The 15,884-nt window shown below is 42.3% G+C and overlaps 1 protein-coding gene across 3 annotated transcripts in view; it reads left to right on the top strand.

Annotated features, from left to right (window-relative positions):
• The window catches only part of Fbxw7 (F-box and WD repeat domain containing 7), a 141,256-nt gene that overhangs the window by 25,005 nt on the left and 100,367 nt on the right, over positions 1 to 15,884 (top strand). Inside the window, exon 2 of one of the 3 annotated variants that reach the window (XM_041658969.1) lies at positions 8,812 to 8,878. The exons of the other annotated variants lie outside the window; for them this stretch is intronic. The gene's annotated coding sequence lies outside the window, so the exon portion shown is untranslated. The remainder of the gene's footprint in view (positions 1 to 8,811; positions 8,879 to 15,884) is intronic. 3 annotated transcript variants of the gene reach the window in all.

Raw genomic sequence — 15,884 nt, 5'->3', positions numbered from 1 at the left:
CTCTTGCTTGGAAAGGCTACTCCCTTGTGGGTATGGGGTGTGGATTTGAGGAGGCCGTAGTGGAGGAGGGAGCTCTGAGCCTGGTCCTGACTGACCTGTTGTGGTCCGGGCGTGCTGTCATGGGCAAGTTGCTGCTTTAGCTCTCTGAGGAGAATCCTTTGACTCACTTAATATGCTTTCACAACTTCTTTTTGTGCAACTCAGATTCCTGGTTTTGTAGATTTTTCTTTTATGGCGAGAGTACTTGATCTTTCTAATACCTACAAATTGTCCAGCGCTTTCCTCCAGTCTTTCTTCCCCAGAGGCTTACATCTCTGCTGCTGGTTTTCTTGCATAGTGTGTGCTTTGCTCCTTCAAATTGTTTTGGTGTTTTAGTCCGCCACCTAGTAGGTAGCTTTAGTTCCACTGTAGTTAGGAGACCTCTGTGAACGACCCCAGCTGCCAGCTGGCTTCTTTTCTTCTGAATGCCAGCTGCAGTTGTTTTCTGTGTGCATCTTAGTGCCGCACTTAGCGACACACTCCCTGAGAGCTGGTAACAGGCCTTTCTGTCTCTTGCAGTACCCATAGAATGCACCTCTTAGATTCAAGATCACCTGAAAAACCACGGTGAGGCCAGACTGAGATAACAAACTAGTTCTACTTGATTTACCTTCGCAGTCTGGCCTGGAGGCCCAATTTCCTGCTTCCTCACTGAGGCTCAGACCTGTTCTCCTGCATAGGTCACAGCTGCACGCCTGAATTATGTCTTTGTGTTGGTTCAGATCTGTGCCTTGACAGAGCCTCTGTTTATCTGCTGCTTCCTGCCGAGCTGTTGTCATTGTACCTGTTGGAATTGGTAGTCATTGTCAGCAAGTGTACTTTTTAAAATGCCTTTAGAATTTTATATAAATAATGCAGTGACTCACACATACCATAGAAGTTCAGAAGATATTATGACGTACCCTTTGTGCTAGGTCGAGGAGATTCAAGGTCCAGGAGACTCTCTCAGCCTGTTTTTGTGGCACTGGCCGGCTTTGGCTGATGACCCTTTTGCCTTTGCTCCCTGACTCCCAGGACCTTTCCTTCCTTTGAAGTTCTTTCCTTCTCAACTGTCTTGCCCTCTGCTAGGTACCCAGTGTCCTAAGGCCCTGTGGTCATTCCACTGTCGCTTTTGTATGTCTAAGGCAGTGGTCCTCAACCTTCCCAATGCTGCGACCTTTAATACAGTTCCTCATGTTGTGGTGACCCCAGCCATAACATTATTTTGTTGCTACTTCATAACTGTAATTTAGCTACTGTAATGAATTGTAATATAAATATCTGATATGTAACCCCGAAGGGGTTCCAGCCCACAGATTGAGGACCACTGGTCTAAGACGTTTATATAGAATGACCTTAACAGTTTTCTGCCACTTTGCTTTCTAGGTGCATTTAAGTGACACATATAAGCTAGTTTATTTCTTAGAGCTGCTGTTAACTTTTCCATGCTGAGTAAGGTTTGTTTTTGCCTTTTGGCAGGTTATACTGTAATGTATGCACACAGTGTTTATACTAAGAGTGTGAAATGATCCAGGATAGACGGACACCAGAGAACAGGGGATCAGAGGGTCTAAGGCCAGGTGTTGCTTTTGGACCTAAAAGGGAGTTAGAACTTGATACCTGCCACATGTTTCCCTTTTCTACATTTAATTTTATCTTGTTTCTAATTGGCCTGTCTGAAAGTTGAGTTTTCATGTTTTTTTTAAAACTTTTATTTGATATAAACTTTATTTAATTTTATTACTTTAATTTCTAGTGAAGTTGATCATCTTTAGTCATTTTGGTTTCCTGTTCTTTGAATCTTTTCTTCATAGACTTCGCATCTTATTTATTGTATTTTGACTTTATATTGATTTCTGGCGCTTATTTTTTTAGTTTGTACATTAGCGTTTTGGGAAGTATGCATTGTAAGTACTTTTTCTAGTCTCTCTTAGACGCAACTCTGTTAGTGTTTTAGCTTGCTGCTTGTGTAGTTAATGTTGACTGTCAGCCTGATAGATTGAGCCATGCCTAGGAGCTGAGTAAGTCCACTTTGGGTGTTTCCAGAGAGGACTGAGGAAGAGCTGCTGTGACTGCAGCCTGCACCGGTCAGTAGACTGAGGGACAGGTGGCGAAGGTGGGAAGGAGAACCAGATGTCACAGTTATCGTTCCAGTACTCCAGGGGTCAGAGTTTTGGCTCCTTTGGCCTGCTTAGCAGGGGTGAGAATGTACCCCAGTGGTAGTAAATGCAAGGCACTGGGTTAGATCCCCAGAATTGTCCCTTGTCCCACTCCAGCAAGAAGGGGGCGGAAACCTGCGGGTGGCCGTGCTGGGGAAGGAGGAGGACGGCTGCTGGCGTGAACAGGCGTGCTGCCTTTCTCTTTCCGCCGCCCTGATAGGACAGCATGAGAAGAGCTGCTCCGCTGTTATCCCTCCTGCCACGGTGGACCCACGGTGGACCGCAGCACCAAGCCAAAGAAATCCCTTCTAGTTTTAAAATGATTTCTGCCATGTGCTTTTCACTGTGCGGAGTTGAATTTGCATCGTTTCTGTTCTCTGGACTGACTTGATTTGTCTGCTCTCATGCTATTGTCATGCTGTTAAAATTAGAGCAGTTTTAATTTGTCTTTGATATTTAAGAAAGTGAATCTTCTCTGAAACTTTTAGATCATCTTATTGCTTTCAAACCTCCTTCCAAATAATCTAATGAAAGGCAAACACCAACAGCTGTTGGAGTGGTGATTGGAACTCACCGAATTTACTGCTTTCAGCATGGGTAATGATCATCTGTCTCCCTGTGCACTGGGTAATGTCTCCTAATATAGTTGATTGCTTTCATAGGTGCCATCTTTAGATTTATTGTTGTTGCTGTAGCCCTGGCTGGGCTGAAATTTACTATGTAGAGCAGGCTGGCTCTCAAACTCAGACATCTACTTGTTTCTGCCTAACAAGTGCTGGGATTAAAGACATTACCACCATACCCCATGTGCCCACTATCCTTAGTCCCACACTCCACTTTTTGTCTCCTGCCCCAAACTCTTAGTTCAAGTAATAGATTCTTTGGGGGTGTCCTTGTTGACAAGCCTATAATTTGTATCGTGATCATTAATGCTGCACAAGCCTGTTCTTCTTAACTTTCCTTGTACCAACGTTGTGCATCCTGACTAACGCTGCGAGCCTTCCTTGTTGGTTATTTTCTGCTAGTGTGTGGAGAAGGGAGGGAGATTTGAATTTTAACTGCAGTCCTTATAAAGGTTAATTATGTAGTTCCAGCTCCAGCTGTTTATAGGGCAGAAACGTTGTCCCTTTGCAGTCTGGTACTGATGTGAAGATTTCTCTTTGATACTGGCTAAAAGATTCATTTGAAAGAATGGCTTTGGTGTGTCCTTTCTTAATAAAGCTTCTGTAGGAGGCTTTACAGAACTGAAATACAGTAGATATTTAATACATTTCTGTAATTGAAACGACACTCTGTACAGCTACTGTAACCTGGGTCCTTCCTAGCATTCGAGGTGTCCTACACTTTCTTATAGCATGGCATAAGAGAATAAGTTGGATTCCTTCATCTGTAGAAGTATCATCATATCTTGTTGTGTAAATCACTACTAGAATCAGATAATGCCCAGCAAGCGTCCAGAAGTGTCTTCATCACTGGGATCAGCTGCAACTTTTCTGCAGAATGTTAGAGATCCTGGGAAGACCGGTGTAATTGTGCATGTCAGGCCCTGTGGTAATTCTTCTTGGGTTAGTATCTGCATGCATCACTAGCCAGTGTTCTTGGTTTTACTTCAGCTACGGCAGGGGGATTATAGTAATGACTGTTACACTTAGCTAGTCACTGGTGTCCCTCAAGGAAGCTGGGTTCGCTGTTGCTACTGCAGCTACTTGTGCTTCAGTGATTCGCCTCTTCTGTGCATTAACTTGGTCTCGTTTGCTTTGCTGTTAATTGAGTCTTGTGTACGTCTTGGCCAGGCTTTAACTCCTCCTTACTTGCATATATTTGTCCCATTTGAATTAAATCAGCTACCTGTTGTCTTCATTCCTGTGCCACTTAAATACTGGAGTTGAGAGCCACCCTGAAGGGCACACATATACATGTGTGCATACACACACACATAATTGTTTAGAGACTTTACATTATAAGTACATAGTCATACATTTGTAAGGATGAGATTATAAAATGATTATAAACCATGGCCATCGAACAGTTAGATATTCTCATAGCCTGGCTGCTGTTGCAGTGTTTTTGTCCATTGTTGTGCTCATCCCCCTGGCGCCACTTGAGGTGTCTGTGCTACAGGAATCCTGGGGGTCGTTTTCCTTCCCTGACCACTCTACGTTTTCTGCTGCTCTGCAGTATTCTTTACCTGTAAGCAAAAATTTGAATTTATTTTAACCTGCTTTTCCCCGTTGATTTAATTATTAAATAAAAATGAAAATTTCCTGATTCTTGGCCCTAGACTACTCTGTCCTGATTTTTCTCTCTCTCTCCAGGCGTTCTCAACACCGTGTTTCTACTCCACACTAACGTGTCCGGAATCCAAACCTATTTTACGACTCCATGTAGCTCTCTTATAAGTCATTCAAACAAAACAAGTCTAAGTCTGAATTACCAATCTCCACGCACAGATTTGACCTTTGGCCTATCTTCTCAGACTTTTTGCATGGGCCTTCACTTGCTATCTTTTTGCTCATAATTTATTCTGGTCTTATGCCTTAAATGTAAATATTTTTAACATAGGCAAAAGTTACTATTGGCACTCATTTGGGAGATAAGTTAAACCTACGAGATAACTTTTAAAAAATACCCAGAAGGGCTAAAATTCCAAGACTGGTAACACATATTTTCTAGGAAGATACCCAGAACCCTCCAAGATGATACCTTTAGCAGCCTCTTGCAAGTTGAAACATGTATGATGTCTGGATCTAGCATTGTCCTCCTGTGTATTCCAAAGAGAAATGTAAACACTCATTCATCAGGAGCTCTTTGAACAGGAGCACTGGTTTATTCAGAATGGCTGACAACTGGAAGAAGCCCAGACATCCTTCAGTAGCTAATGGCTAAAGTTTCCTGCAGACGAGTGCTGCTCATTCATAAAAAGGAACCCCAATGTAGAAAGAGACATAGATGAATTGCACAGACCCACGCAGCAGAAGCTGGATGCAGAATTCTTCATTTCACTTACAGCAAGTTCTAGACGAGACAGAGCCAGGCTGTGATGACAGCTGTAAGCACGGGGAGCACCAACTGCCTCTGATGGCGGACAGTCGACCAGACGCGTTTCCTGAAGTGATAGACGTGTTCAGGGTCTGACCGGTGTGTGAAAGAGGGTTTATCTGTTTGTTAGCAGCTAAGACGTGTGTTTCCAGGAATGTAAGATTTATCTAGTAGTTATACAGACAGTGAGTGACTGGGAATGGGAGTTCAAGATGAAACTAGAATTGATTGGCAAACCTGGCCATTTATTCTATACAATCTACGTATGCTTGAAATGTTCACATAAACATTTTAAGGTCAAATGTTACAAAGACACAAATAACTGTACATGCTCTATTAGCTCAATAAAAATAACCTTACTAATACAATTAATTCTCATGATTCTGCTCTGCTTCCGTTGTCTCTCGAGTCCCTTGTAGTTTTCACTGTGTAGCCCAGGCTGGCCTTGAAGTTGCAGTCTCTACTCTGCTTCCATTCTCTCTAAGTCCCTTGTTGTTTTCACTGTGTAGCCCAGGCTGGCCTTGAAGTTGAGGTCCTTCTGCTTCAGCGTCCAAGTGCTAGGACACAGGCGTGTGCCGCCTGTCCAGGTTTTCTTTGCTGTAAGCATCTTCTGTATGTTTTGAAAGGTCACTTCCATGGGGGAAAAGCTGTTCTTAATTTAGAGTACTCATTAGGGCGTGTGTGTGTGTGTGTGTGTGTGTGATATTATAGATAGTATATGTATATTTAATCACAGTCATGGTGTGGGTCTAAAATGACCCTTGCAGATTTATATGTTTGAGTTCTTGTTCACAAGCTGGTGATGTACGGGAGGTGGGTCACTAGGTGTGGTCTTGAGGTTATAGCCTTTACTGTAGTTCTGGCACTCTCTACTTCCTGGTCTGTTGTGGTGCGAGGGACCTCTGGCACAGGCAGGCTTCTGCCTCCAGGAACTCCTCTCCACCCTTCCTGCAGCGGGTGCGCACCAACCTCCGCCCTTCCTGCAGCAGTGCGTGCAAACCACTTCAGTTGTGCTTCCGTCAGCCCCTCCTCGGGTTGTTTCTGTTGGGTGTTTGTTGTAGTGACGAGACGAGGAATACCATGATTTACTCTCTTCAGAAGATGTGCGAGTTTGCAGAGGACGGAGTGTAGCTAGTCTTGGTATTCTAGTATTGTTATTACTCTGGCTTTTTACATCACAATGACCAATGCTTGAGAAAAGCAGCTAAGGAAAAGGTGTGTGTGTTCCTGTCCGTGGACACACTCTCACGTGTGCATATGTGTGTGGAGGCCAGAGTGTGACCTTTGGCATGGTTCCTCAGGACAGCCATTTAGCCTGGTTTTTGAGTACAAGTCTCTCACTGGGACCTAGGGCTTGTTAATTTGACTGCCCGGCTTCATGAAGATCCTCTTGTCTCTGGGACAAGCAAGCATGCCCAACTTTGTGTGTAGCCTCTGGGGATTGAACCCAGGTCCTTGTGCTTACTAGAGAGACATGTCTCTTAAGTCTTGGGAAGCTGTATTTTGGCTCACGATTTTAGAGATTTTAGTTCATCATGGTAAGGAGGGCATTGCACAGCCCAGCATGTCACGTCAAGACAGCCTGGAGTAGAGGTCCACACTGCTGTGACTTACTCAGATAGACCTGCCTCCGACTCATCGTTACCTCCTAATCCACTGCTTAGGACAGAGCCCTCAGTCTGGTAGCTTCTGAGAAATCCATCAGCAGGAAGCCAGGCCCCTAGTGCATTAGACCAGGGTGGGGTTGGAGGGATGGCATATTGCATAAACTACAGTGTGTTTTCACATGCTTAGTAAATGATTATGTAGCTTTAAAAATTAAACAGCAAAGTTTAATAGCTGTTCTGTTATTGCTGACTTTTATTGTTCTGTTTGTATTTTAAAATGTGAAGAACAAAAATAGTTATGAGAGATACTTTTCTTGTGACCTTATTGGCATTGGATTTTTTTTTTTTAAGGAGCATTAATGATACTCATTAGATTTAGAACTAAGTAGGAAAGGCTCTTCAGTTTCTTCCAAAAAGCTCTTGAGTGTCATTGTGTATCTCTCATTTTTGTGTTTGGAATCTATGATTAAGGGCCCTTTCCTATTTTCACAGATTGTTCTGAATATTACCACCCACCCCTTTCTGTCTTGTGTTCCTTCCTTTGCCTGCTAGCTTATGGGGGGGGGAGAGACAATCTTTAAGGGCTTGTTTTATTTATTTTTTACTGATAGATAAGAAAATAAAAATTTGTATGGATAGAATAAAAGTGTCCATTGTATCCATTGCCTGTTTTCAGCAGTCATTGCATTTTAAAACTTTGGGTGTTCCACTGCCAAGTGCTTTGCTGAGGGTCCTGCTATTGGACATGCTACCTCTACATGCTAAAAAGTACTCCGGCAGCATCTTGAGTTTGCTGTCCCAACACCCACAGAGTACCTGACAACTTGAACAGTGTGTGTCTTTTTACTCCTGCTCCTGTTTAAGAGAAAGCAAATTGTAGCGGTCAAGAATGTCACCTTCCACAGTCCCACTTAGTCAGTGCGATGAAGGGAGCCTACCTGCCTACGCTTAGTGAGTGCAGAGCCAGCTCTCTGGGTTCCGAGGAGCTCAGTGATAACACTCCTCACTGAGAGGCAGAGGTGTGTGTGTGTGTGTATTTAAAGTGCGACTAAGGGTGTGTGCCACCACTGACTGACCTGTATGACTGACTAAGGGTGTGTGCCACCACTGACTGACCTGTATGACTGACTAAGGGTGTGTGCCACCACTGACTGACCTGTATGACTGACTAAGGGTGTGTGCCACCACTGACTGACCTGTATGACTGACTAAGGGTGTGTGCCACCACTGACTGACCTGTATGGCTGACTAAGGGTGTGTGCCACCACTGACTGACCTGTATGACTGACTAAGGGTGTGTGCCACCACTGACTGACCTGTATGACTGACTAAGGGTGTGTGCCACCACTGACTGACCTGTATGACTGACTAAGGGTGTGTGCCACCACTGACTGACCTGTATGGCTGACTAAGGGTGTGCCACCACTGACTAACCTGTATGGCTGACTAGTGTGGCTGTTTTGCGTTCTGGTCTTCAGGCAAACCTTATTAGAATACAAATGAAGTATCACTACAATGGCTAGGTAGGTAGTAGTGGCCCACTCCTTTCATCCCAGCACTTGTGAGGGAGAGGCAGGTGTGAGTTCAAGGCCAACCTGGTCTACTGAACAAGTTCCAGGATAGCCAGGGCTGTTTCACAGAGAAACTCTGTCTCCTAAAACAAAACAACAACAATAACAAAAAGCTCAAAACAAACAAAAACCAATAAGTTAAAATGACAAAATAAAAGCTCACAACATCCACAAAAACAAAATCTCATGCCAAATCATGATGCCTTGTGTTGGTCAACTCCTCCTGGACTTGGGATTTCCCCCTCTCTCGTCAGGTATCAGTTGTAAATATCTGGTTTGAACCTCTGGGTCTCATGCCTGCTGTTCCGTCTCTAAGTTCATCTGTGTATCAGCCCCTTTGTTTCAGAAAGATGCTGTTTCCTTGGAGTCCTCCAACACCTTTGGCTCTTACCTCTTTCTCCCTTTTCTTACACATAGATGCCTGAGCCTGAGTCCCAAGCCAAATGTGTTGACTGTGAGGCCCTGGTCGAGAGCTGTTTTGCAGGTCAGCTGGGCGTCAGAAAGGAATGGAAGATGGGTTAAAAGGGGTGGCTGAAGGAGCTGGCAGACAAGGACTAGGGTTTTAAGCAGTTTAAATATGTATAGTTAAGCGATATTTTACAACAGTTGCTGTTCATCATCTCTGTAATCTTTCTTTACTGTAAGCAGTAACTCTCCATCCCTTTCCACAGCCCCTGGTAACTTCTGTTATGCTGTCTCTCTGAACTTGATGATTCTGGGTAGAATATGTAAATTCTACAGTAATGCAGTCATACAGTGGTTATCGCTTTATAACTGGTTTATTGTCATTTGCCGTAATGTTTTCAAGTTAATCCACATTGTAGCATGTGTTATGAATCACAAGCTTCATTCCTTGTGAATGGAGAAGATACTTTTCCAGTAGAAGGGATAAACCATAAAGGTTTTCTAAAAATATATGTAGCAGATTTATTCACAATAGCTAACAGTTAGAGATTGATATGGCTGCATCGGTTGGATGATTTGACTGTCGCTGGTTCATGAAAGAATATGGATAGAATCCTTAGGCTGCGGTATGCAGTAGGGTAGAGAGAGCCCTGGAACACAGAGCACAAGTCCAGACAGTGCCATGGACACTCACAGTAAGGTTATGGTGGGTAAGCCCGGGCTTAGGCTGATGGGTTCTTGGCCACTCCTGAATCCCATAAAATATCAGGACAGAACCCAGCTCCAGAGAGTTGCCCTCTGCCATGCACATGTTTGCCTTTGAGTGTGTGGTCCTGCCTTTGAATCGTAAAATAAAACCCCCAGTTCTTCCTATTGAATTTAGAAGTAGTAGAGTGTATCTTACAGTTCTCAGGAACATTGTCTTGAATCCTTGACGGGGTTGAAAATTACCTGGTGTTGTAATAATTTCCTGCATTAATTTTTATCTTTTAATAGCAAATATTTTAGAAAATACTGAATTTAAACTAGTAGTCTATAGTATATGTAGTCATCTTACTCATGAATTATATTTAAAAATCCAGTTTTCATATACTTTTATGGTGCCTTAATTTTTTTTTTTTTTGATAATTAGGCAGGACAATAACTGAGGGTCCGTGGATGAAGAAGGGCGGGGTCAGTGGAGGATGTCAGCCAGCTGTAAGGAAGCAGGATGTGTAGAACATGAGGGAACAAGCCACGAGCCACATGGTGGAGCATAGACCAGAAATACGGGCTAATTAAGTGTAAGAGTCAGCTAGTAACAAGCCTGAGATATTGCCTGAGCGTTTATAAGTAATATTAAGCCTCTGTGTCGGTTATTTGGGAGCAGGCGGTTGGGACAGGGTAGCTCCTCCGACAGACCATTCTCATTCCAGCTGTCACAGGCAGCAAGCTCTTTGCTTACGCTTGTTAGCTGTCTGTTTAGCCCGAGTTGTTCTTTTCTTAGTCAGGAGTAGTGATCAGGAGTAGGTGCTTTTTAATCAAAGTGCCTCTTGTAAAGATATGAAAATGTGGTTTTCTTACTTAGAAAATAATTATATGTGTGTGTGTGTGTGTGTGTGTGTACATGCACTCTTGGTGTGCACAGACCTACATCACCCCTTCTTTCCAGGCTCTGAGAGCAGCTTTAGGCATTTGTTCTCCTGCCATCAAGTGGGCTCTGGGGTTCAGACTCTGGTGCACTTGGGGAGCAGCAAATGCATTTGCCTGCGAAGCTATCTAGACGGGTCTGTTGGTTTTTAAAAATTGCTGAGCGACATTATTGTCACTGTGATAAACCGCATTTGCTTGTAAAGGCATTTCTTACTCAGTTTCTATATTGTTGGATTGAGTTTTCTTATATTTTGTTGAGGATTTTTATGTTTATGAAGGATATTTTTCTTCCTGGAATAATGTCATTTGGTGCTTTGTGTAGAGACATACTTCTTCCTCCGTTGTCTAGGAGAGATTGTCTTTAGGTGGAACTTTGTTTTGTGTGCATGTGAATGTTTCACACTGCATTTGCTGAGAGCCCAGCAAAGCGTGGTACTTCCTGTCTTGGAGTGATTTCTAAAGGCAGGCTTGTTTTCTTTGTATGTCCATTGGACTTTTCTTAGATGGATTTTAGCAGTCCATATCTTTCAGAATGAAAGGATCATTTCCTCTCAGTTGCAGAATTTATAGGCACAGTGCGTCCACTGATTGGTACTGTTTGTGAGGGCTATTGTGCTAATTCATGTTTCTGTGCTCTTGTTGACGAGGTCTTCCTTTTTGTTTCATGTGTTGGTTTGGCTGGAGAACTTCTCTGTCTTATTAAGTGTTCCAGAGAGCCGACTTTTGCATTCACTGTTTCCCTGGTTTGTTGCAGTGCACCAGCTGTCTCAGCTCTTCGTCATGTCATCTTGCTGCTGTTTTGAGTTTGCCTCAGTCTCTCTGTCCAGTTTCTTTTGTTCCTTCCGTCTCCTCTTCCACGTCTCTGTCCTCTCTCCATTTCTTCTCCTTTTCTCTTTGACATGGGATCTCCCTCAGTAGCCCATACTGGTCGTGAACATGGAGTTTTCTTGCAGATTACAGATAAGTGCCATTTCCTTTACAATTTCTTCCAGGCCTTGCCTGGACTGCATCACACACGTGGATATGCTGTATGCTATATTCATTTAGTTCAAACAATTTTTAAAATTCTCTTCAGACTGTTTTTATGGGATCATTTGTTTTTTAATGGAAAGAGAAATGCTTTAATCCTTTTTTTTTTTTTTTTTTTTTAAATAAGGTTAGTCCTAGTCTTACTTGCTTTGTAGCCAATTGGGTGGTGGAAAAAGATACTGGGACTGTTAGTGCAGTAATATCTTGCCTGGTGACAGGTTATACCCTGAAAAGTGGTGTTGGTAGGCAGTCCCATTGGTGTTTGTTAGCAGGCACTTACACAAACATAGATGGTACAGGCCAGTTGTTCCAAGTACCTCTTGTTGTAATCAAGATGTGGTGAACCTGAGATATAGTCTGTGCTGGAACGACACAATGATGGTTTTTATGGCTTGTGTGTTTGTTTCTGAGAGAGGTTCTTAGTCCTGGCTGCCCTGGAACTTGGCATATATTCCAGCCTGGCCTCAAACTTACAGCAATATCCCTGCCTTTGTCTGCTGAGTGCTGGCATAATGGCATTGCCGCCAGTCAGTAAATGTTTTTATAAGTAGAGCGTACACTCTAAAATAATGATGAATGATGCACTAATGTATGCATCAGTAGCATGATCATGTATCATTAGCAAGCAGCATTCGGTGGACGTAGCTGTGTATGTACTATTACACACTGAAGGCACAGTGTGTTGTTTTACACCAGTGTTACCACAAAGACACACAAGGTGGGCGATGTCAGGAAAACTGCTCTGATGCTCTTAGAGGTAGAAAAGTTTCTTCTCCGAGATTTCAACCTATGGGACCACCTTCTTATGAACTATGCCATTGATCATACCAGCATTACACAGTCTAGGCTGCCTTGAACTATATTTTAAATGAATTACTATGATCCGTTTGTTTTAGCCATTTTTTAAGTAGTAGCCATGTAATTTTTTTACAATATCATATTAAATTTTGTAGTACAAGATTGAAGAGGTCATATGTATAGTTAGTTATTTTAAACACTCTAGTGAACCTAGTTTGGACCCTTTAGTATGTGTTAGTATTCCATGAAGTTTAATTTGTTACAGGTGTACTAGCCACTTAGCAAAGTGACTGACATTTTGTTTTTAGAGTTCATGGTGGCCCAGTGATCAAGAGCACCTGTTGTTTTTACTGAGGACCTGGGTTCAATTCCTAGCATGTGACAGCTCACAAACTGTAACTCCAGTTCCAGGGGTGCTGACACTCTCTTCTGGCCTCTGCGGGTACCCAACATGAAACTGGTGTACATTCACAATACATGTAGGAAAAACACCCATCTGGAACAAATAAAAAAAATCCAATTCCTGTTTTTGAGACTAGGAATTAGACTTTGTATAGTGTGTGTCAGGACAGTAAAAGGATGTACGAGGCTTGGTTGGCTTAAGGAGCAGGAGTGCTTGATAAGTGTTGGCTACTGATGACTGGGGGATTTTGAAACCGTTTGTGGAAGTGTTTGAAAACCGAAGAAACACGCACTCGATAAACGAGGTGAATTGTACTGAAACCAGTTCTGTGCTGTTTTGATAATTGGGGCAAATCAGATGGTTTAAAGGTATTTCCCACAGCGGCTTCTCTCTTGCTGGAAGCAGCTGTGTGAATGTCAGAAAGCTGAGTCACTGCGCGAGCTTTCTGCTGCTCTTTCGTAGCCCCAAGACCCTGCACTTTATTAAGGAAATGGAAGTGTATCATGAGGTCCATTTAGAAAAAAATTAGCTTTTTTTAAAAAAATAAATAAAAAGCTTCTCATGGCATGCAGCCTTTAAAAATATGCCTTAAGGAAAAGATAATAGATAAGGTGGAGAAAAATGAATTAGTTTGCACTAGGCCCATTTGTGAAACATTGTAATTAGGGTAGATTAAATGGGTGGTGAGAAACTTTGAATTGACCTCTACTTTATGATCCGATGTCAATGTATCTCCAGTAGCTGCCTCCTGTTCATCATGCCAGTGGGTGCTTGAGGCCTCACACGGGACGGAATAATGTAGGTCGCATGTACCTCCTGGAAAGTTGAGGGTTTTGATCTTTCCTGTAAGAAGTGGTTTTTGTCCTGTGGGTTATCTTTCTTTGAGGTGAAAACATTGAAAATCCAGCTGTTTTGGAAAACTACGTTATGTTACTGTTTCTGTGTTAGTTATACTATAGGCGACTGTGCCTGGGTAAGTACTGGATTGCTAAGTGTCAGTGTTTGCCTGGCTCTACTGCTGGTGACCAGTGTGACCCACTGGGGCAGCCGTACTCTCTCTGTGTTAGAGACTTCGTGCTTCCATTCCTGCTGTCTTCCTGAGATCTCTGGGCCATCCGAAATCGTTCTGTGGGCCTTAAGATAAGACATGATCCCTTGTCTTGCCTGTGGTCACTGTGGACCCCTACCTTCAAAGTAGACCCCACACACACTTTGTTGTTACCGAGAGGTACAGATTTCTCTGGGGTAAGAATTCAATAGTTAATCCCTTTGTCGTTCAGGAAGACAAATTTCTTATTAAGGGGTTTCCTCCTTTTGTTACATAATGGATACCTCTGCAGCTAACACTTATAGTAAAGGATGCTGATATTGCTCTTAATCAGTGACAGACAAGAACCTTAAAGAAGTATGTTTCATGCTTGAAGGGATAATGGAATATGATTTTTAAAAATGGAATCAGTGGAAGGGTTTCCATGCAGTTTGGTCCAGAAGTGTCAGCATCTATATTGTGCGGCTGGCTATCCTCTCACAGAAACCTCCCAGTTCTTGCTGAGTGCAGCTTTCTCCCCCAGGCCAAATTCTTAGATTCTTGTACCATTTTGAGTCCATCTCTAATAGCAGCTGTCTGAGGAGAAGCTTAAGTTGGTCAGCACCTGGAGAGTGCTGAGGGAGTTTATCTTCAAGGCCTGGGTCTGCAGATGACTCAACGGTTAGAGGTGCTTGCTGCCAGGTCTGCCATCCCGAGTGGGAGCCGTGGGTGGACAAAGACCCTTCCACGAGTTGTTCTCCGACCTCCCTGTGTGTCCTGTGGCACTTGTGTGCGTACATATACACGCCTGTGCACCCACCAAACAAGCAACAAACAAGTGTAGAAAGAAAGGAAAACAGGTAACAGTCCCAGGCAAACCTGTTGTTATGAATTATAAAGTAGGTGTCTATTCAGATGTTAAAAATTCCAAATTAAAGCGGAATGCTAATTTAGTTTAGAGAGAGATAGAAATTGTTTACATCAAGAGACAGTGATTAGTAAAACAAATGGAAAAGTAAAATACAAAGAAATGAAAGTACTTATATTTTAAGTAGCTCTGAATAGAATTTTTGTTTAGCTTTTTTTTTTTTTGACCATTATCCATATAAATTGTAACCAACATTTTAAAAAAGAAAAACATTCATGATTTATTTCTTTGGGAATGTGGGCATAGTTTTTTAGGCTACTTTTTGCTGATTGGGGGTGCTGATAATCTTATGGGGACCTAAAGAAAATTTAGAATTATGGTCAAGTCCTGGCTGTAGTATCCTGTGAGGCGTGATCATCTCAGGCAAGAGTGGGATATAGAACTCATACATCTGGGCCATCTGCTCCTATTGGAGATTTTTTAGGGGGTCTTTTTGGATCAAATCTATTTTTTTTTTATGTAGAATGAATCTACAGTCTCTCATTTCCTGTGGAAACAAAAGCAAAATCTCTCTCTCTTTTTTTTTTTTTTAAAAAGTAACATAACTTTTGACTTAAATTTTGAAGTCAAGGCACTTTTAAAATTCATGTAGTGGATTAATCCAGCAGCATTTATAATCAAATGTTGCTCCTTTCTCAGCAGCCATACAATTCAAAGACAACACAATAATGTACAGTATCCAGACTCTCTGTGTATTTTTATCTTTATATGGCTTTATTTTAAATTTTATTTTTATTTTTAATTTTTGGCTTTTTGAGACAGGGTTTCTCTGTGTATCTTTTTGACGGTCCTGGAACTCACTCTGTAGACCAGGCTGTTTTTGAACTCACAGAGATCTGCCTGCCTCTGCTTCCCAAGTGCTGGGATTAGAGGTGTGTGCTACAACATCTAACTACTCTCTTTTTTTCTTTTAAGGACTTAATTTTTTTCATAAGCCTACATATATTTTGAGACATATTGTAAGCCATTTAGAGGGATTTTTTTTATTTGAAACTATCTTTTCTGTATATCTCTCTTTTTGACGATTCTAGTCTTTAATTTGCTAAATGATAGGCTAGGATTAAAGCTGGATGGATGGACCCACCCCATTTCTTGCTTTTTGAGAGTCTAGCCTTTTGGCATGTTTATTCTCACAACTCTGTGGTGTTTTAAGGTCCCTGGCAGCACCAAGAAGCATGTTGTTAGCAATTTATAAATACCATTTAAGGGCTTCTTAAAAGAGCTGCAATGTTTTGCAGCTAAAGCTGAGACAGGAAGCCTTTCTTAAA

The sequence above is a fragment of the Microtus oregoni genome, unplaced genomic scaffold (assembly GCF_018167655.1).
Source record: "Microtus oregoni isolate MIOR12 unplaced genomic scaffold, Mior012 000010F_ref0000083, whole genome shotgun sequence".
NCBI lineage: Eukaryota > Metazoa > Chordata > Mammalia > Rodentia > Cricetidae > Microtus > Microtus oregoni.
This window is presented reverse-complemented; position numbering and strand designations above follow the sequence as displayed.